This window comes from Silene latifolia, chromosome 1 (assembly GCF_048544455.1).
Source record: "Silene latifolia isolate original U9 population chromosome 1, ASM4854445v1, whole genome shotgun sequence".
NCBI classification, from domain to species: domain Eukaryota; kingdom Viridiplantae; phylum Streptophyta; class Magnoliopsida; order Caryophyllales; family Caryophyllaceae; genus Silene; species Silene latifolia.
This window is the reverse complement of record NC_133526.1, coordinates 43,534,699-43,542,802: the sequence shown is the minus strand read 5'-3', so window position 1 is coordinate 43,542,802 and position 8,104 is coordinate 43,534,699. Positions and strand designations below refer to the sequence as shown.

The following is an 8,104-nucleotide window of genomic DNA, read 5'->3' as shown; positions in this document are numbered from 1 at the left end:
TACCCATTTAAACACGATTTTAACTTGAAAAATCCATATTTCGAGCAAAACAACTCAGTTTATCATGAAAATTTACAGGCCATCAGTAGATAATATATGTGAACACATATCCAAAAACCACAGAAAAATTCGAAGTTTAGCTAATTTTCATCCAAAAATGACATTTTTATCATAAAAAATCACATTTTAATGCCAATATTATATAAAATGAACAATAAAATCCATAAATAAACCAAAATGTCCTAAAAATCACTTAGGACCAGAAAATTTTAACATGCAAAGTTATTTTAAGCTTTATCTTCATAAATCCAAATTAATTAGTTTTGTATGTTAATCATATAACTCGGAAAAACTATAAACCGATTTGCATGCAAACAACCTAAGGCTCTGATACCGCTTGTTAGAAAACATTAATCTCATTAATTTACATATTCATATATGAAATAATTTATTTAGTCATAAAATAAATTCTAGATCTTATGCATGCAAACTAAAACAAGATAAGAGAAGAAATCATCTATCTTACATTGGGATTTCGGATTAAAGGGCACCAACAAATTCACATATTTGTTAGTTCTTGAACTTCCTTATTATGGATGAACAAAGGTCCAAACTAGAACCTCTCCCAAAAGTATATACCCAAGGAAACCTCTTAATAACTAATATTATTATGATCTAGTAATAATATAAGTCTTGCTATAGAAATTGACACAAAAATATTTTGTATTTTCTCTTGAATATTTCGGTCAAGAGAGGAGCTTTTATGAGGTTTTTATTTCTCTAAGTTTTCACAAATTGTAGAGAGAATGACAATTTCTTACACTAGAAATTATCTTATGAAAGATGAATGAATAATGGAGAGGAAAAACCCTTGGCTTTTTACCATGAAAAACCGGTTGGAGGGGAGGAGGATGCCCAATGCATGAGCTAGTTTTTCTACCCAAGAAATCATAGGTATGCAAGGCTAAAACTTATGGGTAATCATTGTGTTTACCACTTAAAAATAATTAACACAATTTAAACCTTATACTCCCTCCATTTTCGGCACATATGACATAAAATGGAAGGTCCATTTTATTTTGTCATTTGTCAATTGTAACATATGTGACATGTTACTTGACTTATGAAATTGTAATGTATTTTTAACATATTAAAAATCAACATACTCATAAAATATGTCATATACAAAATCGACTAGTAATTCATAATTACTTGTACCCAAACGGTTTATCAAATTATAAATTACAACATCTTGTATTTATAATAAATTATTCATTCAATTTCAATTGTTTCGTAAACAATAATTTTATCTAAGTAATAAAAAAATTCGATTACTTAGACCGTATCCAATTTAATCGAATTACAATAAGACACGTTAACTTTACTCACAAAATCATCCGTCAACTTTAAGCAATTTAATTAACTCCTATCGGCATACGATTAAGTAAATAATCAATTAAGAGTATTTCCCTATAGGTATGACCTAAGGGGACAACTGATAACCACCGTCGCACGACAGTAATGTCAAACTCTAGTCAGCCAATCATTACCGATATGTGAGGACCAGTTGACTGTAAAATATTACATCCCACATGTATTCTTAAAATGAGATTTAAACATGTGATCATCATGATCAACAGTTGTGATCGCATTATTGTCGGAGGACACATATTCCAACATAATCGTCCTTGGTTCTATATATATACCATGTCGGTTTAATCTGAGTACGATGATAAACTTTGACTAATTACAAAGCATGAACGTAACATAATTAGTTCATAACTAGCATATTTCTGCATCTTTTCTTACAAAACTATTCATGTCAAGCTTGCAAAACCGAACCTGAAATCGAATATTGTCAACATAATGACAATTATTCAAGTCCCGCTCTTTATATTAGCACAAAAACGGTCTTAACGACATTTTCAACAACGCGGGTTTTGATACCCTTTTACAAACAATTTTAAAAACAATTTCATAAACATTTGAAACAACCAGGAGATACCCTTTAGGTCGTCACCTGACTCGCGTCTAAACAAGTCTCCTGATTCCCAGTTTTCAAACTTGGACAGGCCCCCTTGCATCGCCCTATGGCTCGCGCCTCAACAGGCTGCTTGGAGATGCTCCTATTTCTTTTCCAGCACTCGTCTAGGATGATCCCAACTTTGGTTAACTCGAATACAGGACGGATCAGATTGATAAGTCCGCATTTTACGTTGCATTTACAAAACACTTTTCTAAGACTAATGGACCACGTTATGCACCATAAACCTAACTTGGTAAATGGATGTTTAATTTCCGTCTTGCATGCAAATCAACATTAAATCCAAATTGACATCAATTACTTGATATTGGGATAAACAACCGACATAGTAAATTTCACATGTTAGGTTTAAACTCGTGGATGCGCATTCATGCATTTTTCGGTTTCATTAACTTTTGCATTCAACCAACCAAGATCGATCAGTAGAGGCCGCTACCGCGGGCGGGATTGGGTGTCCGATTAAAGGACTTCCCAATACGAACCCTCACCTCTTACTCAGAAACTTTGGATAGTGGACGACCTTATCCAGGGCGAACGAGAGTCATTCTAGAGATAGGATGCTAAAGAGGGACGATTTATTATCTTTAGTACCTATGTCAAGCACCGCTTTTTGCTTGGATTGACCTAGATATAAAGCGGACTCGAACGGTTTCCACGCATCCCATAATTGCTTGGTGGCGACTCTGAAAATCTCTGCATCGTTTTGAGACCCTTGTCGAGATGAAACCAACCGATCTAAAACGATTCGGTCGAAAGCATCTATTACGCCGCCTAGCGTGGCTCTCCGACTGCTGTACGTCCGCAGATTGGCCTGGCGTGCAGGTAGCCCATTTCCACAACTATTACAACCAATTTAGAGGCATTGACTACTCAACTTGCCTAATGGAAGACATCCCAATCTTTGGGAAACTAACAGACGGTTCATTCCATAGTACAACAGGAAACACCTTGTCAACGATGTGGTATTGCAGGGCATAGTGCAGCTGAATGTATGAGTACGATAGAGTAGCTCCATGTTTTTCAATCTTTTAAGCTAGGTACACTGCACTCTAACTTTTATAATGAAAGGACTAGGGAGCATCCAAATTTCTCTTACTGAAGCCAGAATGTTCTTAATCCTACTTCACCGCCGCCACAAGGTCAGAATTTTTCATATATTGTCCCTCAAAATCGTGGAAATCAACCACAAGGTGGTTATCAGAGGCATAATCAAGGAGGTTAACATATTAAATCTCCTCAACAAACTCAGAATAATGACATGTCTGAAATTAAGGCCACGCTACAACAACAGATAGCGGCTTCACAGAAGCAAGAGGCCCTAATCAGTTAACTAATGGCACATAATAAGATGTTGGACAATCAAATTGCCCAATTATCCACTTCAAGTAGATAACCGGGTACGTTGCCATCTCAACCTGAAAAGCCGCATGACACTGCTAATACAATACAGCTTAGAAGTGGTCTTACATACAATGGACCAGAGATGCCCCAGGACAATGAAGACGTCATAATTGAGGAATTATATGTGGATGAGGAAGAAAAGTCCGCTGACGAAGTTGCTGTAATGCCTTGAAAAAGTCGATCGACCGAAACTATTAGTTGATCGACTAAATCTGCTGAAGTAAATACCAAGGAAATTGAGAATAGTCGATCGACTAGGCCGAATAGTTGATCAACTGAGCGAGTTAGTCCATCGACCTGTTTGGATAGTTAATCGACTATTGCGACTGACGGAGCTGTTGATCCGGCACCTGTTGTTGATGGGACGCCTCTTAATACTGATAAGGCGTCTAATTCTGATAAAGGGAAGAGTAATACTGCTGTCTGATGTGATCAATATTTGAGCATATTTAGTCCCCGAATTAGCCTCGTTCCTATGGTTTTTAGTGCATATTTGGGTCATTTACTATCTTTAGTCCTTTGTTTTGCATATTCTTTGAGGTTTTGTTTCCTTGGTAGGAGAGGAGTGCAAACCTTGCATTTTCATGGCAAAATAGAGCTAAATTGAGTGAATCTAATGACCAAGCATCAAAGAGAAGACAAGACTAGAAGGCCTTTGTACATAATGTGCAATGATGAAGAAGATCCTTGCATCTCCGACAAAATCCCGGAGGATTGTTGGAAGAAGAAAAGAAGAAAAGAAGAAATGGCACGCTGGATTAGGATCCGAGCGTCTCACCTATCGGGATGCTCGACCAGAAGATCCACAATCCGAGCGTCCAAGCTGCCAGGCCGCTCGTCCACCGCCTACACAATCCGCTCGTCCCGACCTTTTGGACGCTCGGATTGTCCTCTAGTGCAACACGTCCTCTTCTTTCTCCATTCGAGATGCGCATATTTTTGAAAGACTAGCTAAAAGGAGACCCGCATATTTTCTTGAGAGGAGCAATTCCTCAAGGACCTAATCGTCATTTAAGCCCTTAGTAACCCTAATTTGTGCACCTAATCCCATTATAAATACCTCATTAGTCTAATTAGATTATCATGTTCTTCTTATCAATCTTTAGTATAGTCTATATTATTCTAATCTCTCTTTAATCTTGTAATCAACTTTTAATCAAGTATTAATACAAATCTCATTTCCTTAATTTCTCTATTGTTCATCCTTTATTTTCGGTAATTGAAAATTATTTGGGTTTATTTGGAGGATTGACAACCTTCCAATCATTCATCAAGTACTTCTATTATTCTTTGCTTATTATTTTGGAATCATCATTAGGTATAATTCTCTTAATCCCTTTTTAATTATTGTTAATCATCTTTACTTATTCATCATGTTTTGCTTTGTTGATATGATTGACAACCTTGTTAGCATGTTAAACTTGATAATGAGTGAGTAGTTTCCTTAACTAGGGTTAATGGGGAATTAGGGGAAACAAACATGGGGAATGATTCATGCTTAATTTAATATGTTCACATAATTTATTTGCTTGCTTGTTGTGATCCCAACTTATGCACATGTTATGTTTGATGAAATGCGAGCCTATGAATCCTTGCATTGTTTACCCATCACTTACCATTTCAATGAGACTTGTAAGATATAAACCAACTCGAGTCTCATTAGACCATGCATATAGTTGAGTAGGGAGGATTAAGTCGACTTGTAGGTGTTGTACAATCTAATCGATTCGGCTCCGGGACCCAAACCTTCCTAGGATTGTAAGATATAAACCAACTCGATCCTATCACAACAATAATTGCTTGCTTATAATTTGAGAATATGTTTGTATGATCAATTCCCATGAATCCCCTATGAATCCATGACACCCTTGTGCTTTTAATCAATGTTTACATCTCATTTTAATCATCTTGCTTGTTTACTTTTATTGTTATTTAGTTTAGTGATCTTCTTATCTCAACCCAAATTGTGACACCCCTAGACACCACTACTTGCAATCGAAAATCCTACATCAATACCCGTCCCTTGGGGTCCGACCTTTACTTGCCTCTTTACTAATAGTAGAGTTGTTTGTGAAGATATAAATATTTTTTTGGTCTAGGTGCTCCTAACGACAAGTAACCGAAATCTAAGTTCAAAGCGAACGAACGACCAAAAATGGTGTCGTTGCCGGGGACGGTGTTAACTTGATTTGATTTTCTTTGATTGTTATTAGTTGTGCCTTTCTTTGCCTCGGGGAAGTAAAACTCCTCAAGGTTTGTTCTAATTGTTTTCGAGTTGTTTGACATTTTGCATGTCTAGAAGATCACAAGGTAACTTGTTACCTATTGATCACGAAATTGAAAGGACTTTGACAACCAATAGAAGACTTGGTAAAAACACTTTGAGAGGTATTGGTGAGGTTGTAGATATTCATTCAAATACTCTTGAGTTCATCAACCCTTTTGCAAGAGGAGGTGAGGAGAACCCAACACAAAATCAACCACACAATCATCCCACAATGCCTAAGTTTTCATCACATTCCGTGCCAACCGAGGAGAACCTACCCAATGGAACTCCCACACCACAACACTTAACCGGAAATTTCATTACAAAATCCGCATTTATCCAATTAGTCGAAAGAAGCCAATTTGGGGGGATGCCTAGTGAAGACCCTCATTCTCACATGGAGACTTTTTGTGACTATTGTAATGCGATTTCACAAACTAGAGTGACTCAAGGCCAAATTCAATGGGTCTTATTTCCTTTTTCTCTAATTGGTGCCGCGAAATAATGGTTAAAGAGCCTTGATAAGGCTACTCTTGGAATTGACTCTTGGAAGAAGTTGGCTCTAGCTTTCTACAAAAAGTTCTAACCTCCGGAAAAGACTAACATTCTAAGAGCCCAAATCACGGGTTTTAAGCAAAGGGACAAAGAATCTTTGTATGAAGCTTGGGAGCGATTCAAAGGAACTTGTCGCTCATGTCCTCATCATGGACTTAGCGAGTGGTTCTTGGTACAACAATTTTGGAATGGTCTTTATGAAGACTCAAGAAACATTCTCAATGTGGGATCAAATGGTATGTTCACTGAAGTTGACGATAATCAAACTTGGAACAAGATTGAGGAAATGGCGGTCCATAATTCACAATATAGTAGATCTCGCAAGGCTACTAGAAGAGGAAAGCATGAAGTGGACTCTATTACCCAAATGGGTGCTCAACTTAGTGCTCATATTGATACCATCAACTTGAAGTTTGAAAAGGCTATGGCTAAGCTTGAAGAAGCCTCAAAATCACCAAAGCAACATGTTAATGCCATGGTGACATCTTCATCAATCCTAAGTGGGATATGTGAGAGTTGTGGAACTTTGAGACATGACCAAAGCGAATATAGGGGAACAAGTGAGCAAGTGAATGCTTTTCAAGCATACAAAAGTGGTACCCCTTATTCCAACTATTACAATGAAAACACCAAATTCCATCCAAATCTCTCATACAAAAGCCAAAATGTTCAAAACCCTCAACCAACATACACCCCACCTCCCATGAGAAACCAAAATCAAAGACCCTTTTACAACCAAAACCAAGGTTATCAAAATCAAACTCCATACAATCAACAAAATAACCAAGGTTTTGATTTTCAAAAAGCGGTCCTCCAAATGCAAAAGAATCAACAAGAATTTTTCACTTAAATACAAAAAGATAGCCAAGCAAAAGACATCACCATCAACAACATCCTAGCCCACACAAAAATGTTGGAAACTCAAATGACCCAACTAGCATCTTCAAGCTCTCAAAGACAAAAGGGGCAATTACCACCTCAAAGTAATCCCCCAAGATATGAATCGGTTAGTGCCATCCACTTAAGGAGTGGTACAAGATATGAAGGACCAAAGAAGCAAGTTGAGGATGAAGTTGTGGAAGCTAGTGACAAGGAGAAAGTTGTGCAAAACTCTAAGGAAGAAGAACCCACAAATCAAGAAGTTTCAAATAAAAGTGAAGAAAAGGCCAAAGAGAAGGAGCCCGTTGTGATTAGACTTCCATTCTCGAGTCGTCAGGCTAAGCCTAAGTTTGATGACCAACTTGGAAAATTTATGGAGATTGTGAAGCATTTAAAAGTCTCGATTCCTTTCACGGAATTGATCAATCACGTTCCGGCCTATGCAAAGTACATGAAGGACATCCTTACAGAGAAGAAATCAATCCGGAAGCATGAGACTATTGCCTTCACTAAGGTGAGTAGTGCCATCCTTCAAGGGAGTTCACCTCCAAAACTCAAGGATCCGGGAAGTTTCTCCGTTCCGTGCACTATTGGTGACACTACAATCAACAAAGCTTTATGTGACCTTGGGGCAAGTGTTAATGTGATACCATATTCGGTTAGCAAGAGGCTAGGAATGGGAGAACTCAAATGTACCAACATCACGCTTCAAATGGCGGATAGATCAACTAAGACACCTTTAGGGGTATGGGAAGATGTTCCCGTGAGAATTAGAAAATTCCTCATCCCGGTGGAGTTCGCTATTGTTAACATGGAAGAAGACTCCAACATTCCTATTATCTTAGGATGACCTTTCTTGCACACCGCGGGAGCGGTGATCAATGTGAATCATAGAGAGCTCACCCTTGAAGTGGGAGATGAAACCATTACTTTCAATATTGACAAGACCATGAGAGCTC

At 37.7% G+C, this 8,104-nt stretch overlaps 1 non-coding gene across 1 annotated transcript; it reads right to left on the bottom strand.

Annotated features, from left to right (window-relative positions):
* Window positions 1-6,315: 6,315 nt before the first annotated feature.
* Window positions 6,316-6,422, bottom strand: LOC141618723 (small nucleolar RNA R71). Its single transcript, XR_012531479.1, has one exon. It is a non-coding gene; the product is annotated as a small nucleolar RNA R71 (small nucleolar RNA).
* Between the last annotated feature and the right edge of the window lie 1,682 nt (window positions 6,423-8,104).